The 24103-nt window shown below is 38.1% G+C and overlaps 1 protein-coding gene and 1 long non-coding RNA gene across 3 annotated transcripts in view; one reads left to right on the top strand and one right to left on the bottom strand.

Moving 5' to 3' along the window:
• The first annotated feature begins 11697 nt into the window (after positions 1–11697).
• Positions 11698–24103, top strand: part of HAPLN1 (hyaluronan and proteoglycan link protein 1) — a 79205-nt gene continuing 66799 nt past the window's right edge. The window contains exon 1 of one of the 2 annotated variants that reach the window (XM_054555721.2): positions 11698–12470. The gene's annotated coding sequence lies outside the window, so the exon portion shown is untranslated. The remainder of the gene's footprint in view (positions 12471–24103) is intronic. The other variant, XM_002815719.6, reaches the window with a different exon arrangement.
• On the bottom strand, positions 18001–22932 carry LOC129059448 (uncharacterized). The gene is made up of 4 exons (XR_008525351.2): positions 22783–22932; positions 21734–21903; positions 20210–20405; positions 18001–18729 (listed from the first exon to the last, which is right to left on the bottom strand). It is a non-coding gene; the product is annotated as an uncharacterized LOC129059448 (long non-coding RNA).

Raw genomic sequence — 24103 nt, 5'->3', positions numbered from 1 at the left:
CTCGAGGTCAGAGGTCCCATAAGAAGGAGCAGACACCCATCTTTGCTGCTCTCCAGCCTCCCTGAGTAACATCTCCAGGCACAGAGCGAGGTCAGTCAGAATGGCAATTATTAAAAAGTCAGGAAACAATAAATGCTAGCAATGCTGTGGAGAAATAAGAACACTTTTACATTGTTGGTGGGAGTGTAAATTAGTTCAACCATTGTGGAAGACAGTGTGGCAATTCCTCAAGGATCTAGAACCAGAAATACCATTTGACCCAGCAATCCCATTACTAGGTATATAACCAAAGGAGTATAAATCATTCTACTATAAAGACACATGCACAGGCATGTTTATTGCAGCACTATTTACATATTTTTTGCAGCAAAGACATGGAACCAACCCAAATGCCAATCAATGATAGACTGGATGAAGAAAATGTGGTACATATACAGCGTGGAATACTATGCAGCCATAAAAAGGAATGAGATCATGTCCTTTGCAGAGTCATGGATGAAGCTGGAAGCCATCATCCTCAGCAAATTAACACAGGAACAGAAAACCAAACACCACATGTTCTCACTCATAAGTGGGAGCTGAACATGAAGAACACATGAACACAGAGAGGGGAACAACACACACCAGGGCCTGTTGGGGGTAGGGGGTGAGGGGAGGGAACTTAGAGGACAGGTCAGTGGGGGCAGCAGACCACCATGGCACACGTATACCTGTGTAGCAAACCTGCGTGTTCTGCACATATATCCCGTTTTTATTTTTAGAAGAAATAAAGAAAAAAATAAAAAATAAAACCATCAGATCTCATGAGACTTATTCACTACCACAAGAATAGCTATTTATCAAAATACTAAGCATTTACTTAGATCATTTTAACTTTTTTTAAATTTTTGTTTATTCATTTATTTATTTTTGATACAGAGTCTCACTCTGTCACCAGGCAGGAGTGCAGTGGCATGCTCAGCTCACTGCAACCTCCGCCTCCTAGGTTCAAGCGATTCTCCTGCCTTAGCCCCTCAAGTAGCTGGGATTACAGGCTCCTGCCACCACACCCAGCTAATTTTTGTATTTTAGTGGAGATGAGGTTTCACCATGTTGGCTAGGCCAATCGCCAACTTCTGACCTCAAGTGATTTGCCCACCTCGGCCTCCCAAATTGCTGGGATTACGGGTGTGAGCCACTGGGCCCGGCAATTTATTTTTGATTCTAAAAAAATTATCCTTCTTTTTATTTGTTAGGAAAGAGATGAGGGGAGATAAGGAGAGCTTAGAGTAGAGGACATCAATAGGGAAAAACTTCATAAAGGTCACAGATTCTAAAGTTACCAACAATTGTTTTCCTGAATGAGCTGAGAGACAGTCACTCCAACTTTGCATCATTTCAGTAGTTTTCATGTACCCAAATTACCTGCTTTAAACTTACAAGAGATTCAGCATTCTCTAGCTGACATTTAGGTCAGTGTTAGGGAAGAATTACTGTGTATTCAGCCATGAGGGTAGCGGTCATTAGGCACGAATGGAGAAATACTTCCTCTTCTTTTCTTCTGTTGCTCTTAGAGTCTTCCTTCCAGCTCAGCCTTTCATGTCTTAATTTAGCTATATGTTGGAACAGCTAGATCGTGGGAAAAAAAAAAGAAAAAAAAGAAAAACACACAGATTTCCAATTTACAGTATAAGCAATTGGCTGGACAAGTCTGTGAAACGAACTGTTCAAGATAAATGTGTGTAAGGCTATTTCTACATCCACTATTGAAAGGCTCCTTCCAAAGTCCTTCTACTTTGTCAGTACTTAAAATAAACCAAAAGTGAGCCTTCTGGTGACCTCAATGCAAGAAAGATACGCATATATGTACGTATATAGAGATGTAGATATGTACCTTAGCTATTCTTTTAAAAAAAACTACGTAGCCGCTGCCTAAAACTTGGATATAAAGAGAGAATTGTGTATTTATGGAGATCTTCAGAAAAATTAGATATTACCTATAAAGTTTAGCATAGATTTATATGTGAAATGTCAAAACCTTCTAGATATTTATTCCAAACCACTTAATTCAAAGTTTACTAAGAGGTATGTTCTTTTAAGTATTTATGTTAATATTTTCTTCTAGTAGAACTGTTCATAAACTTGGAACTTTACTAATGTCTCCCTTTCAAAATTCTTCGTCACAGACTTCTGATACATATATTTCTGTCTTTCTCTCTGCCTTTCTAACAACTCTGGACTATTTTCTATTACTTCCAAATAATCAAAGCCCTATCCTTCAGGCTTTCTGAGCAGTCTTGCCCTATGTCAACCTTGATGCATTAGCTAATTCGCCCATTTTACCGTAAGAAGATCTATATATAAATCACTCTAGCCCAATTAGACTTGGTAAACTTTTCTCTGAAGTAAATAAGAAAAAAGAGCAAAAAGAAAATGCAATGAGGACTAAATTTACTGATAGTTAGAACTAGTTTAAATTTAGAAGAACTTTATAAATATAAGTGAAAAAAGTCAATATTCAAGTGGCTGATATTGTAATCCTAAGACAATAACCCAATTTTGTTGCTAACCTCAACCTAGCTTTTTAAAAGAATAAACATTTTACTTTTGTTGATTAACATTTATACAATCATATTTATCAGCCAAGCATGGAAGAAAAATATGCATTATATTTCTTTTAATTCTATGTGATCAATAACAATAATAAAATTATTAATCACCTTTTGATGATTTATTATTTATGCCTTTGGCTGTTAGATGCAAAACACTCTGAACTAGTTTGTTCAATAACTAGCTTTCTTCATTTATTTTTCTTTTCTCTCCTGAATATAAAGAATCTTATTATCATCTTCAAAGATAGGAATAAACATTTTTTGATCAGCTTTTAACCACAAGGCTGTGTGCTACAAACTGCAGATGTAAAGACATAATATCTGCCCTCAGAGACTTTATGGTGCACCCGATAAAATAACTAAATACATGAAAATACAAGGCAGTATAAAAGTAGCAAATGGTGTTCTAGATAGTAATGTGAAATTGTGAGGGAGAAAGAAGTTTCTTTTCTTTTTTTTTTTTTTTTTTGAGACAGAGTCTCACACTGTTGCCTGGGCTGGAGTGCAATGGTGCGATCTCGGCTTACTGCAACCTCCACCTCCCAGGTTCAAGCGATTCTCCTGCCTCAGCCTCCCAAGTAGCTGGGATTACAGGCACCTGCCACCATGCCCAGCTAATTTATTTTTATTTTTATTTCTAGTAGAGACAGGGTTTCACTATGTTGGTCAGGCTGTTCTCGAATGCTTGACTTTGTGATCCACCCACCTTGGCCTCCCAAAGTGCTGGGATTACAGGCTTGAGCCACCATGCCCAGCCAAGAAGTTTCTTAATATTAGGACAATCAAAGACAGCATGACATAAGCAAGTGGATTAGAAAAAAGATGCTTCTGTGAGATAACCTGTGTATTCACTGGCTCAATTTAGCCCTTCTACATTGTAGACATATGTGAGGACATCATATTGTACACTACAAATAAGTACAATTTTTATCCACTAAAAAATAGATGTTTAAAATAAAAAACCTTTAGAAAGCAATGCACAATTAATATAGATTCAAATATTTAATACTCTATCTTATTCAAAGGTTGAATCTCCTGCAACATGAAGTGGGTTTCATGGCAATCTTATAGGTGCTTAATACTTGTAAAGACAATAGTTCTTTCCTATCCAAAGGTCTCACTGGTGAAAGTAATCAGGAAGAGCAATAAACCAGCAATGGCTGAATGGAAAATAACTTATGAAACACTAGTTCAGAAATCACAGAAAGTCATTTCACAAAACACAAAAATGCATAGACCAAAGCCACCATTAGCTCTTCTAAATCAGCCAGTAACTGACTCTATGACACAATCCAACCAAGGGAGGATACAAGATAAAGACTCAGGCTGCGCACAGTGGCTCACGCCTGTAATCCCAGCACTTTGGGAGGCTGAGGCAGGAGTTCAAGACCAGCCTGACTAACATGGTGAAACTCTGTCTCTACTAAAAATACAAAAATTAACTGGGCATGGTGATGCACAACTGTAATCCCAGCTGCTTAGGAGGGTGAGGCAGGAGAATTACTTGAACCGGGAGGCAGAGGTTGCAGTGAGCCGAGATTGCGCCACTGCATTCCAGCCTGGGCGACAGAGCGAGACTCCTTCTCAAAAAAAAAAATAAATAAATAAGATAAGATAAGATAAAGACTTGGGCAGGAATGGGGAAAGATAGGTAAACGTGTTTTTAAAAAAACTACATGAGTTTTCAGGAATGAATACATATGGTGATGAAGGAAAAACGTTTATGTAAATTTTAGAAATTCCTTCAGTTAAATTGTATACTTCTTAAAATAGAAATAGTACTAAGCAAGACCAAGAGATTGAAGATTACTGTGGCATCACTAAGAACAAGGAGACTGTCCAAAGGAAGACAGTTATGCCCAACATTTACTAAAAGTGGGCCATTTCTAATTCTGAATCCTCAAAATGCAAGAGCCAAAGAGGTTGCCAAATTCTCAGGATTCTTCCTAACACAAATATAATTTGCCCCACTGACAGCATGAATTTTAAAATTTAGATCCTAAGACATTTCAAATTTCATCGAAGTTTAAAATGTGCCAGTCTGAATAGTCACCACTGAGAAAGCTCTTCAGATTCAGTGACTACAGTTTATCCTAAGCACTTTTTTGGCATATCTCATTTTTTGTTCTGGCTGCTCCTATGCATTAATCTGTATGAGTGTGTCAATAAGAAACACTGGATTTTATTGAATGAAACACCAAAAGTAACAGGAATAAGTCTGTGAAAATAATTTGGAGTCCCTCCCTAATGAGTAGACATTTGCCCCAGATCTTCCCATAATAGTCCCAATTTTGTTAAGGGTTTCTTTTTTTCTTTTTATTATTATACTTTAAGTTCCGGGATACATGTGCAGAATGTGCAGGTTTGTTACATAGGTATACACGTACCATGGTGGTTTGCTGCACCCACCAACCCATCATCTACATTAGGCATTTCTCCTAATGTTATCCCTCCCCTAAACCCCCACCCCCTGACAGGCCCCGGTGTGTGATGCTTCCCTCCCTGTGTCCATGTGTTCTCATTGTTCAGCTGCCACTTATGAGTGAGAACACGCGGTGTTTGGTTTTCTATTCCTGTGTTAGTTTGCTAAGAATGATGGTTTCCAGCTTCATCCATGTCCCTGCAAAGGACTGTAACTCATCCTTTTTTATGGCTGCGTAGTATTCCATGGTGTATATGTGCCACATTTTCTTTATCCAGTCTGTCATTTATAGGCATTTGGGTTGGTTTCAAGTCTTTGCTATTGTGAACAGTGCTGCAATAAACATATGTGTGCATGTGTCTTTAAAGTAGAATGATTTATAATCCTTTGGGTATATACCCAGCAATGGGATTGCTGGGTCAAATGATATTTCTGGTTCTAGATCTTTGAGGAATTGCTATACTGTCTTCCACAACAGTTGAACTAATTTACACGCCCGCCAATGGTGTAAAAGCCTTCTTATTTCTCCACAGCCTTGCCAGTATCTGTTGTTTCCTGACTTTTTAATGATTGCCGTTCTAACTGGCATGAGATGGTATCTCATTGCAATTTTGATTTGCATTGCTCTAATGACCAGTGATGGTGAGCTTTTTTTCATATGTTTGTTGACCCCATTAATGTCTTCTTTAGAGCAGTGTCTGTTCATATCCTTCGCCCACATTTTCATGGGGTTTTTTCTCATAAATTTGTTTCAGTTCTTTGTAGATTCTGGGTATTAGCCCTTTGTCAGATAGATAGATTGCAAAAATTTTCTCACATTCTGTAGGTTGCCTGTTTACTCTGATGTTAGTTTCTTTTGCTGTGTAGAAGCTCTTTAGTTTAATTAGATCCCATTTATCAATTTTGGCTTTTGTTGCCATTGCTTTTGGTTTCTTATCAATCTGCTCCCAAACAGACAGAAATGCATGTAAGGATCACTTACTTGGATTGATTGTCATCAATAAGGGAACCAATATTTGATGTTGTGAAAGAAAGATATTCATCTCCAGTGATGATTCACATTCCTAGAACCACTTTAAAAACTCTAAGTTAAGCAGAATTGGATTATTCTGCAAACACACAGGAGAAGGGTTAATCATTTGACAAATCACTCAAACTCTGCTACAGATGGCCACAAAAATGAGGACAGTTCACTTTGCGCACTAAACTGTGCTGGGCACTAGAAACGAGATAAGTAGGGAATTGAACATTGAGAACACATGGACACAGAAAGGGGAACAACACACACCAGGGCCTGTTGTGGGGTGGAAGATGAGGGTGATGGGAGGGAACTTAGAGGATGGATCAATAGGTGCAGCAAACCACCTTGGCACATGCATACCTGTGTAACAAACCTGCACATTCTGCACATGTGTCTTGTTTTCATTTTTAGAAGAAAGAACTAAAAAAAAGTAAGAAATGAGGTAAGTATTAAAAGTTTGGCCCTTGAGAAGTTCATACACACAGAGGAAGTTTTACCTTCAAATCTCTACCATTTCTGAGATTTGGAAGAATTTACGTAGTATTTGGTATATATAAGTTTTCATTGTCAACAATGCAAAGAAGCATGGATAGATCTATGTTTTAAAAATACCAAAGGAATCGCTGGTCACGGTGGCTCATGCCTGTAATCCCAGCACTTTGGAAGGCCAAGGTGGGCAGATCACGAGGTCAAGAGATCAAGACCATCTGACAAATATGGTGAAACCCGGTCTCTACTAAAAATACAAACATTAGCTGGGCGTGGTGGCATGCGCCTGTAGTTCCAGCTACTGGGGAGGCTGAGGCAGGAGAATCGCTTGAACCCGGGAGGTGGAAGTCGTGGTGAGCCGAGATTGCACCACTGCACTCTAGCCTGGTGACACAGCAAGACTCCGTCTCAAAAAAAAAAAAAAACACTGAAGGATCTAGACTTTCTAGGCAACATGGGACAAGGAAAGTATTCCAGACTTTAGGTTTGATCGCAGCTTTTTCACTCCCTACTTGTGTGACCTTGCATCTCAACTTCTAAATAGTGACATGAGTGCCATAAGCCTTCAAATCATATCTATGGGAGTACCTACTGAGTGCCAGGTACTGTTCTCAGTGCTTGTGATAGACCAGTAAAACCAAACCAACCAAAGATGTCTGCCCTATAGAGCTGACATTCTGGTGACCCTTACTTATTTTTTTCTTCTTTTTTCCTATATCTTTTTGATTTATATATTTTTTCAGTTGTAATTCAAACAGAAAATAGAAAAAAAAACTGAGACCAATGTTTTCAATCCTCAGATTTGAAAAATGTAAATATTTTATCATTGTGTCAGATATTTTAAAAGAAATAAAGTATTACAAAGTTATGTTTTAAAATTCATTGTAGCTACAAACAGAAACAAAAAGCTGACAAAGGAGATGGGACTGAATCTGGGTCCTATTGCAAAATTATTAAAATCAGGACAATAATGAAATACTCATCAATTCATTGAAGAAATGAAGGAAGAGTTTGGATGTTCTGGACAAAAGAAACACGCTGAGAGAACAATAAATTACAAGAAAGATAATGGATGATGCTGTGAACCCAGAACCAATTCAATAGACAAACATAGGGACAAGCAGGCGCTTACTTCTTAGGAGCCAAGGATATTTATTACTTGGTATGGTACTCATTTGGCCTCAGTAGCTTCTGGAACAGCTCTGCTCTTAACATTTGAACAATTTATTGCCTAATTATTTAGCGTGCCCTTTTGAAGAGTCTGTCTGCTGGACACTTTCTGAGAGTGAGCACAAAAAGTGGGCTCTTGGAAAGTCATCCCTCCCCCTCACTGCATTTAAAGCAAAATAACCTTTTATCAAATGCTTTGTGACCATTTAGAATATTGAATTTGTATTTTAATCATCGAGTTCAACAGCAATATAGCCAGTGGGAAGGACTTAATTACAAATGATGTCTTTCTCATGGCTATGCCCACAATCCCAGGAGGTGCTTTAATGAAGTTCTGAGCCCTCAGACAGGAAAGGTCAAATGGCTTTCCTCCCCCCAGTACCTCCAAAGTGCACAAAGCTGAACCTTTATCCTAGCAGATGTTCAATCAGGTATAATATTAGCCTGAGGCAAAAATTCCAGGAAACAAGTGCTCAGAGGGAAGCAATTCTCTGGAATTTAGTGGATAACAGCAGCCTCTTTTGGAGTTTGAAGAGGAGATGAATTTAGATAATCTCCTTTTGAATATAAATGTATATTTTGTTACGAGTGTAATATGCCAGCAGGGATACCATTCTGCTTGGGAATTTATTACATATTAAATATTTATGATATTGCAGATCAATATTTTTTTAAATGTTGAAAATGTTCCTGCTACACTTATGCTATGCAGATATTCAAATTTGTATAAGGTGAAACCAGCTGAAATTGCTTTTTGGTAGGTCAAAAAAGGTTGAATATTCCATTTTATCTGGTTCAACCTAATTGCACAAATTGTCTTACAATTAGCAAAAGAATGCAAAGTTACATTTTATAACACTATTTTTAACCTGTTTTTCATTCTTATAAAATACTCTTGTATTGTGTTAAACAACATCATTTCAAAATATGCTGTATATATTATATATAGAATATTTTGATATATAATTATATATAATATAAATATATCAGCATATTTTGAAATAATATTGTTTAACATGAGATTATTTAATAAGAATGAGAAATAGTTCAAAATATATTATTGAAAAATCAAAAAAAGTTTGGTTTTTCTTGAAACTTAAAAAAAATGGCTTATTTGCCTTCTCCAAATCAAAAAAGCAAATAAAACAAAACAAACCTCAATACACTATGTGTTAGGGAAAAAAAAAAAAACTTTAGCTAAACTAAATTTAAAAGAGTTTGATTAAGCAAAGAACAATTCCAAAAGTCTCCAGAGGTAGAGTAGGCTCAGAGACTCCAGCACAGCCACGTGGTAGAAGGTTTATGGGCAGAAAAAGGAAAGTGAGGTACAGAAACCCCCAGACTGGTTATAGCTTCACCTTTGCCTTATTTGAACAGGGTTTGAACAGTTGGCCACATGTGATTGGCCAAAGCTCAGTGTTGGCACAAGAGTAGGCTACAGTCTGTTTACAATTCCATTTAGGTTATAGTTCACAATGTACAGACAAATCTTTAGGCCAAACTTAAAATATGTAAGAAGACAGCTTTAGGCTAAACTTGATTTAACAAAGGAAAGATTTGAATTTCTACATGACTTACTAATGTTAATAAATACAGGAAATCTTCAAATACAGAATACTTTTTTGATACGGTTTTCTTTGAGAAGATATTTTGGTCTTCAAAAATTATTTTTACAATTTATGTCTTTGTAAAATATTTAGTCATGAAAATAGAGTTGTATTTATTGCTGCATTTACTTGATTTGATTTTTTACTATGGCTTCTTATAATGCCTGTGCCCTGATGAAAAATTATAAGGGCTAATCAAAGTAATGTATGCCTCCATAAAGCACAATTTGGCTGAACATTAATTAACTGAACATAAAAATCTTTTTTAAAGACTCTTAAAGCTAATTCCAATGTAAATTTTAAATAACTGGAAAACCATGTGAACCCCAAAACAAATGGAAAAATGTATATAACGTCAATTAAATTAAGCCTGAATAACACTTCAAACACACACTATTGATAGGTTAAATATTTGTGATTAAAAAGACTGGGGATCTTTAACAAAGACTAGTAAGGAGGCAATGGGGAAGGGAAGGCTGGAAATAGGGGAGGACCAGGAGGCACAGGATGACTCAGAGGTAAGTACCTGTCATTATTTCTGGAAGTCTATCTCAATGGTTGTGGCTATACCTGAAATTGAAAAAAAATCTAGTGCAGCTCACCATGGTGTGACTAAGTTGCAAAATAGATTGTCTTGGGTTGTTAATAAACAATTTTAGAAGAGAATACATTAAATTCTCTTAATGCTGTGCCGGAATAAGTGTATAGAGCAGACCACAAAATAGGGGAACAAGTGCCAGCCATGAGCCAGCTGATTTGATTTACGCTCCAGGCAATCGCCAGAAATTAGGTTGTTAAGCTGAGGGAACAAGATCGGTATTTAAACTGTCTTTATATGATATCATAGCCACACACCACCAGCCTCACTACCTTTATGGTGCTTTAATATAAAAATTGGATATTTGTTTATAAGTCTAATTCGTTTATGTTCTTTAAAATACACACCACCCTGAACGTTTACAAGAAATATGAATAGCATAAAAACCCTTCGCATAGTTGAAAAGTCGAGATGTATCTTATTTTTATTGGCAGTTAATGTAGAGGCCTATATAATGCTGCCTCAATAGCCACTAGATTAGGGACATAAAACTGCAAAACCTGTTCTCTGTGCGGGAGGGGAAACAGAAAAATAAGAGAAGCGCCCTCACCCAGGTTTTGGAATTCCAAGAAAGGTGTTGAACGCCTGATGAAGAATTCATTTTGAATATAACTATCTTCATTTAGGGAGGGTGTGTGAGTGTTCGGTTTGTCTTTGAAATGAAACCTTTCCAAGAGGCACGTGTTGATTTACCAAAGACAGAATGGCAAGGGGGAGCCCAGAGGCAAGAACTGGTGAAATCTCTCAGAAGACGCAAGAAGCAGCCTTTTTTTCCCCTGCAATCTCTCCCGCCTCTCTCCAGAGTCCAGGAGGAGGCAGTCTCCGTGGCTTAGGCTTTATCTTTAAGACAATAGCGCCGCTCGCCGCCACCCGCGCGACTCGGATCCGGCATCCCGGCGGCCGCACCCCGCGCGCTGGCTCATCTGCCCACCGGCCACCTGCACTGCCGGCCAGAGCCCCTGTCCCGGCGGCTTCCGCAGCAGCTTGGCTGCCTCTCAGGTCCTCCCGTCCCACCGGCACCTCCAGGACGCCCTGGACCCGCCCATCCTCCTGCCCCACTAGCTCATCGACTAACGACTCCCTCAGTCCCTACGGCCCACGGAACCCTCTCCCCTACCGGCGCCACAGCCCGAGCGGCGGCGGCGGCCCTGAGAAGCCCGCAGTCCCGCCCGCGCCGCGCCGCCGGGGCCGGAGGTTGGAGCGGGGAGCACGGCCGCGAATCCCCGCACGTCCCCAGCGCCCCGCGCCACCGGGCCCAGCTCGCTGCAACTCGGGGACGGCCTGCGTCTCGCCTCCACCCTGGCCGCGGGCCCCTCGGGCTTGTTTGCTTGTCCTCAGTCCCAGGGCCAGCCCTGCTCCCTCCTCCCGGCTGCTCCAACAGCCGTTTGCTTCCTGCGGTGTGTTTCTTTTTTCCCCTTCCTAGACTCCATCAAAAGTGGCTCTGTTATTGAAATATGAAGCCATTTCCTCTCCAAAACCCTTGGTTACTCAAGGCGGGAATCAATGGACCTATATACTCTCCCAGAAGTTATAAATAAATGTCTATTTGTTCAGGAGGCGTTTTCCCGCGTGTCCCAGCATCTTCCCCAGTGGTTATTTCAGGGGTGTGTGTGTGTGTGTGTGTGCGCGCGCGCGCGCCCTGTGCCCATCTGGTTCTAATCCTGGGTATGGATCCACAACCCAACCCCACCCATCCCGTCTCCCCCTCGCATTCCTCATTCTATAAATAAATCCAGGTTCTTTGAGCTCTGTCATCCAAGGATACAATAGCAGTTGTTTGTTAAGAGAAATTTAAACTCAACACCAATACTGAGTCCAGTAAACCAGAAAATATGCTTCTGGTGATTTGGGTGGAAGGCCATCTCCAGTTTAGGAAGCTTTATGTACCGCTATCATCATTGTCTGTTATCTTGATCTTCTTTGGGGAGGGGAAGGCGGGAAAGAGAGGACCTCTCTGACCCTTGGATTTTTCTTTTAAGGAGAGGGTAATGAAACAAAGCGCAAACTGACTGTCCTGAGGAGTCTGCTCACACCGCTGCCCCGCAGATCATTCCACAGACCCCTTGTCCCATCCCCTCTGGACATACCCAGGAGTGATGAGGGTTCGGGTTCGGGAGGTGTGGTGTGGTGGGGGCTTGTGTGCTGTAGCGGCCGGCTTTCCTAAACCCCAGAGCGGGATACTCGGGATCTGAGCAGAGGGGAAAGTCATCTAAGAGGCTGCTGCTTTACAAGGTCTGGGCACAGAGCTGCCCCTCCCTTCCTCCCTGAAGTTTGCATGAAGTGCACGTTAGGCTGTAATTAGGGGATTTGGGAGGAGAACTTTCCTGGTGACGCTTTGCTTTTCTTCTGCTCTTGGTGAGAAAGTGCCTCCTTCTTCCCAGGATCAGGACCTCTGCCATCCAGCGCCACAAAGAGACATTCTGCACACACACTCACACACACACACACACACTTTCACACTCGCCCAGAGACAAACTTAAGGTGAGGAGAAAGAGCGCTAGCTTCACTTCATCTCCAGCTTCCAGCTTAAGCAGAACTTGAGAGCGTCCGAACTCCTGGATTTCAGGACAAGGTAAAACTTGCACACTGTTTCCCCCTCTTTTGGTTATACCTTTGTGCCTTTAAGATTTCAGAGGGCAATACACATGTAATGTATATATACATTAAACAAATTTTATTCTTTTCTTTTGAATTTAGTTTTCATTTGAATTTAACATGACACCTCAACTTTTAAAAAAGTTTCATATTGTCGGATAAAATATTTCACTACAATAAACAGGCTCAGTCTAGAATTGGAGGAAGAATTAACTCTAGTATCCTAGCTTCTGCTAGTGCTACTGTAAATCTGGTAGGGTCACGGTTTCCAAGTGGTGACTTTTCTATCTGTATTTCAACAACCATTTTTATAGCACCTGAGATGAAAAAAGGATAGTATAGGCTGAAGGGAAAGGTGAGGAATGGGAATGTCCAGCCAGGCTTATGAATTTTGTTTTAGAGAATATATAGGGTTATGTGAAAAAGAAAGTTACTTTAGGCATAGGTAATACCTGTTAGATTAATAATCTTAGACATGTTGCCATTGTTGGCCCAGGCTTCCTTCTCCAGCTAATTATGAAATTAAGATCATAGAATGATGATGCATTTCATATACACAATGATGTTGATGGATAATTTGAATGCACTGAAGAGAATTTATAGTCATAATTAAGATTACTGTTAAAAGTTGCTTAAAGAAATTATTTGTATGTTGAGACTGTTCACCACCAAAAACAAACCTAAACTTGTTTGGGCTTCGATTAAGTAGTTTTCTTCCATTGAATGTGACTATTGTGTTCAAAATAAGATGGCTTATTAATTTGAGAATAAGTTGCTTTATTTTCATTTATCACTGGAAAAATACACACAGTGGCCAGTACATTTGGGAATTTTTAGGGTGGAAAGTGTTCCTGTACATGTTCCAGTGTGATGTCATAAAATCAAACATACTGGCTGGCTTCTTGGAAGCTAATAGTTCTTAAGAAATTAAGGCTGTGGATTAATTTCTAAATGAATGTAATATTTATTCATTACAATTGTAGTTTCTGTTAACTATTTCTATGTGATTATTTCTGTGTACTAAATTTGCAGAGATTTTATACACATTTCAGTCATTTCAGTATTTTAATGGAATGGGAATATTTTTCTATCAAAAGTATATCATAGTAGTTATCTTTGGAGAATTTTTAATGTGATATGATTCATAATTCTTATATCAGTTAACAAATTCCATTTACTTACAAAAATGAAAGTTTCCCTTCCATTCAGTAAAATATAATGTATACCAAAGGACTCTTCAGATATTAGCTTTAGTCTTTAGTCACTCTTATACCACCCATTTTAAAAAATTTAATTGTTTCAGCTAAGAAATGAATTTATATTTTTGTTGATGACCTCTTCCACTAAATTGGAAACAGCTTAAAAACAGAACTAGATAAGAAGTAATTTTGCTTAAGGCTAATTAAATGAACAAGAGATAACCAACAACCTCAACACACCACTGGTCTACAGGAGGAATGTACCCAGAGGCCAGTATTCTCGACAGGAATGCCTGATGGGCCTGGGCTTTCTATGAGAAACAAGAAGGTGGGGAAACATTATGTTCTTATTTATAAAATGAGCCATTTATTTTCAGCAAGGCCCTGTCTCTCAGAGGAATGACTGACACTGTAATTTAGAAGTACTGAAGAGACTTTCACAGAGAAGAATCAATTCATTATATCCCTAGTGGTTTCACTTCCTTTTCCTTCCTTTGGGAGCAAGTAACACATCCAGGATAAATACATTCAGAGTACGCAGAAAGATACTTTATGAGTAAACGGTCTACTAAACAATCCTGCCTTTTTAGCATCTTAGGTGTGGAATATTGATATTTTCTGAACAGTTGAAGAAGTCCTTTGAATCTTAAGGTAGCAATGCACTTCATCTTTGTAAAGACGAACAAAAGTTTTATTCAGAAAATGACTCTCTTCCTTAGAAAATACTAGTTTTCTTTTTGACTTCTTTTTGCCCCATGCACATTTTATTTTTCAGATTGCATTTTTAAGATAATGATATCTCACCAGTTAAAATTCTGACGAAATACCAGGCAAATTTGAAAATAATTTTGATAGTGCTTCAAATTAATTTTCTGACATCCTGCAGCCATGATTAGTAACCATAGTACTTAGTCTATGTCATTTAAGTGTACTTAGCCTGTCATTTAAAGGTAACAAAATGCTGTTGGAAGAAGTAGGAAAGGATGGAAACCTGAATATACTTAGGATTTTAATCAATAGTGTTTAAGGAGGATTAGAGGAAACAGCTGGTTAAACAATTATTAGGAGTAGAGAGGACGAGGCGGTATAAATTAATAATGCATCTCTTTATTTACACTATGAATGGGAGGGTCTGTGGCGGTTAACTGTGTGAAGCATGGTCCCTGTGTGCCACCTAGTGGATAAGTCAAAGAAGGCTTTCTTACCGGCTTCTTAAAATACTCTGACTCCCTTGGTTGACGTTTGTTGAACATTAACTACACGCCAGACATTGGGATAGGTGCTCAGGGTAGAAAATAAAGCAAGTGATGTTTATATAAGTTAAAAATTAAGGTACAACTAAACAGTTTATGAAATCCCTAGTGGTTGTATATAAGATCACTTTACTCTTTATTGGATACTTTACCATTAACTTTCTGCCTCCACAAGGGTATAGCTTAATAACTGCAACTCACTTCTAATATAGGATTTGTTTTAGACAGACAGATCATGAAATTGTTCAAGGACTGTTGGAAAGAGTTTGACCATCTTAAATCACTGTTCCTCAAATAGAAATAAATTTCTGTAAGGTTTAATGTTACTGAATTTAGTTGGGTAAATAACTACTAGCTTAAAAGGTTACCACACAGCTGCACATTTTGTTTCATATTCTTTGATTTTTTTATTAAATTGGAAAGGATAGTAGTACAAGTTGTTTTTGAGTAATGAGGTCTATTTTATAAAATATTGCTCTCAAACACTAATAATTAGCATGTAAAACAGCTTCATCTATACTTGTTGTTCACTTGGAGTTTTGAAGCGGGAACCTGGCTTCCATGAAGTTGATCTAATAGAAAAAAAATTCTAGACAAAAACAATTACATGGAAAACCACCACTTGAAGGAAGCATTAAGATACCATAGAAGATTAGTCCATTTGAGTATTGCACTGAGAGCTTTAAAAACCTTTTCTTTAAAAGATATACGAATTATTACCCCAATTGGCTCTTTGCAAGTTATGTGACAATTACAACAGTGATCAGGACAGTCAGCATTAATCAATACAAGTTGTGAAATTCATCTAGGAAGGCAAAATGCCTCAGTAGAAAAATGATGAATTTGTTACTTGGGGAACTTTGTAGGTGTAATCCAAAAATAGAGTTAGGCCTGCTGTTGTAGAATGGAAGTTTCCTCTTTAGAAGAGTTTGGTTTTTGTATGGCAGGGAAACCTACACAGTGAAAGAAGGAGACCCGCTCATTAAGTTGTTTTTCATTAATATCACAAAATTATAACCTGTGTTGATTGGAGGTACTGTTTGGAATTAGCACCATCAATTATATAAAATAAAGCAGATTATCTTAATTTTTATTTCCAATAGATCATTATCTACCAGGAAAAAAACACATTCTGTTAATAATTTCATTGGATCATCCTTGTGATTTAGAATGAATTGCATACTCATTCTAGTGAGAGAGCTAGTGAGAGACTGCCTAAAAGTCAGAGGTCCTTAAAGTAGAAGTTTAATCATAACTTTTCTAGTATTTTTTTTTTTTCTTGAGATGGAGTCTTGCTGTCACCCAGGCTGGAGTACAATGGTGTGATCTTGGCTCACTGCAACCACCACTCCCCAGGTTCAAGCGATTCCCCTGCCTCAGCCTCTCGAGTAGCTGGGACTACAAGCATGTGTCACCATGCCCGGCTAATTTCTGTATTTTTAGTAGAGACAAGGTTTCACCATGTTGGCCAGGTTGGTCTCGAACTCCTGACCTCAAGTGATCCACCCGCCTCGGCCTTCCAAAGTACTGGGATTACAAGCATGAGCCACCATGCTTAGCCTTCTTTTAAAGTTTTCTGCCATGTTACAAGAAGTTTTAATGATTTCGGATGACTTAAGGATACTAGACAAGAACAAACTCTACAAGAGAAAACCAGCCAGGCTCTCTGAAATGGTCTGATGCTTATAGTTATATTGCCTTTGCTCCACATAATAACTTCTCCCACTGATAGAGACAGGGAAGGAGATAGCTGGTATTAATAGTTTTTAGCTATATGTCTCAGAGATAGCCAGAATTTAAGTATCAAATGTTGCTGACTATTTTGAGACTTCACTGATTGTTTTACGGCTTAACAAGGGTGACACCTGAGATCAGGGTATTGCTACAAGACCAGGAGACTATTTACAAAACAAAAAGAAAAATTCAGAGTAAAACTAACTTGCAAAACTTACTAAAGTTAAAGGGCTGGTTCTCAATCTGTTCAAGACAACAGAAATTTTCCCTTCTGTCCAATCTAACATCCAAAAAGAACACAATTTACTCTATTGGTTACTACGTTCCAATTACTATAATATCCAATTAAATTAAATAATATTCAAATTATGTTTATGGTAAGTCTAGATTTCCCTAAGCCTTTCACAAAGTCTTATGGATAATCCTTGGTTTTGTCTTCATTCATACTCTGTGAATTTTTTTTTTCAATTTTACTCTGCTTTGAATTTGGAGGATCACCTCATTTGATCATTCATTTGTTCATTTGTTTATTCAACAAAAATGTATTGAGCACTGGCTATTTACCAGGCACTGTGCTAGTCCCATGTGATCCCCCTCACTTTACACTATGAAAATCCATTCTAAAATAATCAGAAAGTCAAAACTGTTGTCATAAACCCAAAATGTTACAAGGTCCTGAAGTGTACTTTGAGTAACAAAAATAACCAAAAAGTTCTGGCCTCATAGTTTTGGTATTAAGAAAATTTTGAGCATGCATTTTTAAAAATTATTTTTCCTTGTGTGCAAATGCTGAGCTGAGTGGATAACAGCTTTGTTTCTTGGCTGTGTGGACACAGATGGGCCTGGAATGGCAGCTCTGACACTCCAAAACCCCAGGAGGCCTAGGGATCCAATAATATGTCTGCTTGGATGGACAGGAAACACAAAAATGCATTTGCACAGAATTGTTGTCCACCAGTTTGAAACTAAAATTCAGATTAAGCAAGAATGATTTAGTGCTTACCATTTGCACCAGGCAGGCACCACTCTAGGTGTTGCACAGTAATTGGCTCAAAGAGTTCACAAACCAGTGGAGGAGACAGATGGATACGCATCATGAATCACTAGTAAAATTTGCCAAGTAGGTGAAATTTGCCTTCCTAATTTCCTGGCTCCCTTTCTTTGCATTTACCCAAGCCTTCTAACCCCTCTATCTCATACACCGAGACTCCTGCTCTCTACCCCTGCATCCCAGAGGATCTGATAGTTCTCTGGTTTATTGATTTCTTGACTACACTTAATTGTGAATGAGGTTCACTCATGCATTACACTTAAGTGTGAATGAGTTTCACTCATGCATTTACAATTTAAGTCCTTTATTTCTTTAAAGTAAACGTTTTGTTTTCTGTGAAAAGAATTTAAAACATCTGGGAGCCTTCCCATCCTTACACCAAAGGGTGTAATTAAGCCTGATTCAATCCCCCAAGGTCTTCAATCTCTCAGTTATCCCCACTCCCTGTGTGAGAACAGACGGATTCCCTCAAGGCCTGTTTCCAGAAATTTGAAGGACCATGTTAACTACTGGCTCCTTTCAGCTGAGCCTGATCAACCTGTTCTTCCACCTCCCCTAGCACTTTAGCAAGACAGATCTTTCTTCCCTTTGCCCCAAGGGGCATCCAACATCCATCCTGTTTTAACATTCCTGTTCACTTTGCCTTAATATCTGCTCTAGATCCCCTCAGCCCTTCATGACAGTGCTTCAACTGTGGCCCATGGACAGGTAGCGCATCCATAGCTTCTTAAGTTCTACAGTTTCGAGCCCTTATTCCACCCCAAATATCCAGGTTTAGTCGGGGGGAGCAGTGAGAATCCACATACTTGGTCCAAAAATTCCTCAAAGTCATGGAGATGAAAAAGGAATATGCATAGGAGAAGCATAGGAATCAGCCATCACGTTGAAAGTATGGGTCAAAGCCAACATCTTCTAAATATATTTGCTCAGGTATCTAAGTACAGCAAAATTGGTTTCAGAGACATTTCAGCGTTGATGCCGTTCATAGCTTCTGGAAAGCTATGAAAAAAAGAAAATAGTGAAAATCTGATTTGGCTTTATAAAAGTGACATGAATCAGAGTCATTTGTTTAAATATCTTCTCAGTGTATGTTTAATTAGCATACAGCATAATCATAGCCATATTTTGTTAAGTATTTCATTAATTCATGTAGGTTTTTTTTATTATACCCCATTAGATTATGCTACCATCGTTTGGTGCTCTTGTAAGCTATTCTTCTGGTCTTACAACATAAAGATGTGCTCACAGCTTATTAAATTTCTAGGACTGATGACCCCGATTTAGAGAGGTGATTTCCTTTACTGTCTTTCCAGTAGCCTAGAGGAGAGGGGTCATTAGCCTGCATTATTCACCTGGCTTGGAGATACGAATGCCTGACATCCTGTTGCCGCTGTTGGTGTCCAGCACAGTGCTGAACATGGGGCTTCAGCGGTGTCCTGACTTTCTATCCCAAGTGCCTATATTTCAGATGTCTGAATATCTCCAAACCCAAACCATTCCCCAGCTCTGTTTCTGTTTCCTTATCTCTTCTTACCCATCAATGTTGTTAAATTTATAAACTCTTTTAAGATGTAAATGATAATCACTACAGTATAAAATTAATCATGTAAATAAAATTAATTGTTAATCTCAGTAAATCTCTAAGGAAAGCAAGACTGGAGGTGGAAAACCCATTTAGAGGTCATCGAAACAGTGTAGGCATGACTGAATGGGATGCATTGACTGGATGTGGACGAGAAGTCTGAGATAGTGTGACTGTTTTAAGGATGGATGATTACATGAGGAGGGATGCAATTGACTAAGATTAGGAATATAGGAAGAATAGAAGTTTCTGGGAGAAAATGATTAGTCTAATTTAGGAAGAAGTGCCAACAGGACAGCCAAAAACTCATAGGAGTTGAATGCACATTTCTTAAGTACATGGGAGAAGTCATGGCTGGAAATGGAGATTTGGAAGACTCTGGCATTAAAATGGTAGTTGAAAATCATCTGGAAGAGAGAAGGGATTGATCATCCCAGGGATATACTAAGGGAGAAGCAGTTAACCAAGAACTGAAACCCAGGGAAGAATTAGTAAGAATGAGTTTTGACATGATTTATGCATGAATTTAACTTTTTATTTTATTAACTATAAATATCCACTGAGTTGGATAACAGCAATGCTTATTAATCCTTACATCTCACAGTCCTAGTCAGTCCTCTGCATATAGAAGGTGCCAGACATGTTTGTTGAATTAAAGGAAATTAAAATGGTATTTCCGTGCCTTGATGCTCTAATGACAGATTTTCATAATGATAACCCTGAGTAAGACCCCAAAATGTCTAGATTATAGTTGTTTATTACATTTTGTCCAATACGGAACTAACTTTAAATATATGTTGCTGCATTTTGTTGTTTAAAAATCAGTAATCAATGTGTGGTGTAGATGGTAATTCACCAGAGTACTTGATTAACCGTAGCCCATGTTGTTTAGCTTACCATATAAATGAGCTTGCAACAGAATGCAGACTAATTCAAGTCTATTTATAGTTCGTTTTCTAGTTCCTTGATTCTGAGACTTCTAAATCTTAGGTCAGATTTGTAGTCCATAATCCTGGATTTCTCTGGACTTCTCAGCAACTTCCTTTTTTTTTTTTTTTTGGTCCAGCTTCTTCTCCCACCCCTTATAGGACTGCTAGATAAAATACAAAAAAAAAAAAGAAAAAAAAAAATTCAATCATTGAATAACTTTAAGTATGCCCCCAATATTTCATGGGACATATTTAAACCAAAAAAAATTCTTGTTTTTCTAAAGTTCAATTTTAACTGGGTATTCTGTATTTTTTTTTAAACTAAACCTGGCAACCCTATCCCCTACTTAAAGTTACTGTAACTAGAATATGCCAAATAAAAATTTTTTCATGAAATTTCTGAACATTCTCCTTCTACAGGTCAATGAAAAAAGTCACAGATTTTATTTTACTAGCGAGATAAATATATTAAAAAGATGATCTAAATAAAATTTTTGATCTAAAATATACTAATCAAGATGCAAACTTACAAAGCATTTATAACTATGACATTATATACATTATGTGCTAATAATTATCCTGAGAATGCCATCAATGTGTATTCATGATCATGTTTTTTATTCTAGCTAAAATATTTTAAAATAATGTACATATTAGAAAATTAAACTTTTTATATGCTCCATTTTCAAGTCAGCAATAACAATAAAACAGAATAATCATTTTTAAATTAAGGACCATACATTCAGAAAAATATATATATAATGTACAACAGGTATAAATTCTAACTGCAGAATACCTGAAAGGATCTTGACCCTTGTTAATTACGTGTTATATTGTGCTTGTGCTGCCACCTTGTGACACTTTGAGGTATTACCCAATGTAAAAGTCCAGCTTGTCATTTGGCCAATGTTAACATGATTCCTCATCCTTACATGACTAATATTTTCACTTTACCTAAATTGCTGTATAATTTAATACAGAGAAAGTAACTTCAAGTATGTAATGCAAATATTTTCTGAGTCTGTATGCAAATTAGTATATCATTCTTGAGTCAATCACTAAATTATAATTTATTCAGTACTGTCTGAATTTATGTTTTATGGATAAATTTAGTTGTGTCTGTATGTATGTTCAGTTTACTTGACCTTTCAATCTGAATTTCCCATAGCTTCATGAACTTAACATTTCCAGAATTGAACTCATTATTTTCCTTTCACCAAGCCTAGTTCGTGTCATCTCTCTTTATATATATCAATACAATAAAATGTGTTAGTCAAACCAGAACACTTTTAAGAGTCAAAGGGGATGGCTTACTAATCATGATAACAAAAAAGGCATAAACAAAGACCGTCCCAAGGAAACTAGTCACTTACGTATAATTTCAAAATAATTATAGTACCAATCACCCAAACTAGAAAATTTGTTGTTCTCAACTACAGGTCCAGGGCAGTGAACTGGAATCTGTATCTCAGATTTTCTTCATTCCTCCTACCTATTCATTCCCTTTCATCTTCACTTCTTTCTTTGTTGTCCATCATGCTTGCCAGCATTCTCCATGTCCTTGTTCTGTTGTTTGCAAAGGGATCCAAAAAACAAAATCTTTTTTCATGATGAATCTAACTGCCGCCGTCCTCCACACTTGCTGCAATTTTCTGGGAACTGCTAAGAAAAGTAAATATCACCCTGCATAATGGGACAACTTTAGAACTTTATGGTATTTGATGTCAGCTGTATCTTTCATGCTTTATGGCAGTTCTACCATATTTCTTAAAAGTCCATTGTTTCTTGAGCTCCCTGTAGCAGATGCGCAAGCCTGTCTAATTCACATGGAAAATAGAAGCCACCTGTCTTGCCTAAAACTAGCCTCTGGTCTGTACCCCCAATACATTATCTCTTTTTTCCTTTTTGTAGAATAATATTTTTTTAAATCTCCTTTACCTCGAAGAGCCCAGTGTGGATGTTGCCCCCGAGCTCTGGATCTCATTTCCTCCAGTTTTCTTGGATACATCTCTGTTTATTAGATCTATTCTCTCGTATTATCAACCTCTCCCACTCTGGTTATTTTTCTTTCTTTTCTTTTTTGAGACGCAACCTCTCTCTGTCGCCCAGGCTGGAGTGCCATGGCATGATCAAGGTTCATTGAAACCTCTGCCTCGTGGGCTCGAGCAGTTTTCCTGTCTCACCCTCCAGAGTAGCTGGGACTACAGGCGCCTGCCACCACACCTGGCTAATTTTTGTATTTTTAGTAGAGACAGGGTTTTGCCATGTTGGTCAGGCTGGTCTCGAAATCCTGACCTCAGGCCATCCACCCGCCTCTGCTTCCCGAAATGCTGGGATTACAGACATGAGGCACCGCCCTCAGCCTATTTTTCTTATTGGCATTTCATCACAGTCAAATCTTCTTTGTCTTAAAAACATAAACCTTTTCTAATGTCACGTATCTTCTATCAATCTTTCTCCTTTTCATGAGAGCCACTTTTTTTTCCTGAACTACCTATGTTCACTGTCTATCCCCTCACCCCCATCCTCTCCTCAACTTACTGTAATGAGCTTTCTCCCACAGCTACTCCATTGAAATGCTCCTCAGCAGGGTCAACAATTACTTTTTTTCAGTGCTTTCTTCGTGGCATTTTAATACTGGTGACCATGTTCCTTTCACAACAATACCCCGGGCTTTGTGATGTCATTCTTTCCTAGATTTCAGGCTTCTATGGTTAATCTATCTCAGTCTCCATTTCAGGCTTCTAAAGAGAAGTCTACCGGCCTCTTGGCTGTTTGTATTCCAATGACTTCTGCCCAAGATGCTTGTCCCCACCCTACATATTCTCCTTATACATTTCCATCTACGTCCATGCATCACGCTGCACTCAGCTATGTGCTGGCGACTCCCACATCTTTAGATCTATCCAGTGAGTGTCTAAACCACCTCCACTAGCACATCTCACAAACATGTCAAATTCCACAAGTCCATAATGAACTCTTTTTCTTTCTCCTGAATTTGAACCACCCCAATTTTATCTAGTTCAGTAAATAGCACCATTTTCTCTCCACTCAGTTTTCAAAAACAGGAACATAGGAGTCATCCTATGGATTCTGTCTCATAAATATCTATCTCCATTAGTATAAATCCTGCCCTTCATTATCATCCTCTCTTACTGAATTCTTGCAAACCTCACCTATCAGTCTCTATGTCTCCCATCTTGTTAGTTTTTAATTTATTCCCTCACACTGAAGCTAGAGTCACTGTTCTAAAGTGTAAATATGAAAATATTTCCCCACTTAAAGCACTTCAATGTCTTTTCATTGCTGTGACAATTAGGTCCAAATTATTTTAAGTGATTTGCAAGGTTCTTAGTGACCTGGCTTGAGCTCTTAGCTGGAAAGCAGCCTCATCTAAACTTACCCAATACAGTATGTTCACTATCTGGGCGATGGGATCAATGGAAGCCCAAACCTCAGCATCATGCAGCGTACCCTTGCAACAAACCTGCACATGCACTCCCTGAATCTAAAATAAAAATGAAAATTTTGTAAAATAAATAAATTAATTAAATAAAATTACCCAATATACTAGCTGACAGGATTCAATGACCGAAAAAGCCAAGATAGTAAAACAGAAAATAGAAATAGACCAATAGGAGATGTAAATATTAGACTTCTCAGACACAGGCTTTATGTGATTAATATGCTTAAGAAATTAGATTGTTTTTAGGAAAGCATTTTGTCTTTTATTTACTGTGTAAAAAGAACATTTGCCCAATATGAAAATAAGTTAGGCAATACAGAAAAATACAAGCACACTACTTACACATTTAGTTAGTTGAATTCCAGATATCTCTGTGAGTTTAGAGAAATACATGGC

This window comes from Pongo abelii, chromosome 4 (assembly GCF_028885655.2).
Source record: "Pongo abelii isolate AG06213 chromosome 4, NHGRI_mPonAbe1-v2.0_pri, whole genome shotgun sequence".
Taxonomy (NCBI): domain Eukaryota; kingdom Metazoa; phylum Chordata; class Mammalia; order Primates; family Hominidae; genus Pongo; species Pongo abelii.
The sequence above is the reverse complement of the archived record's forward strand: the minus strand, read 5'-3'. Positions and strand labels throughout refer to the sequence as shown.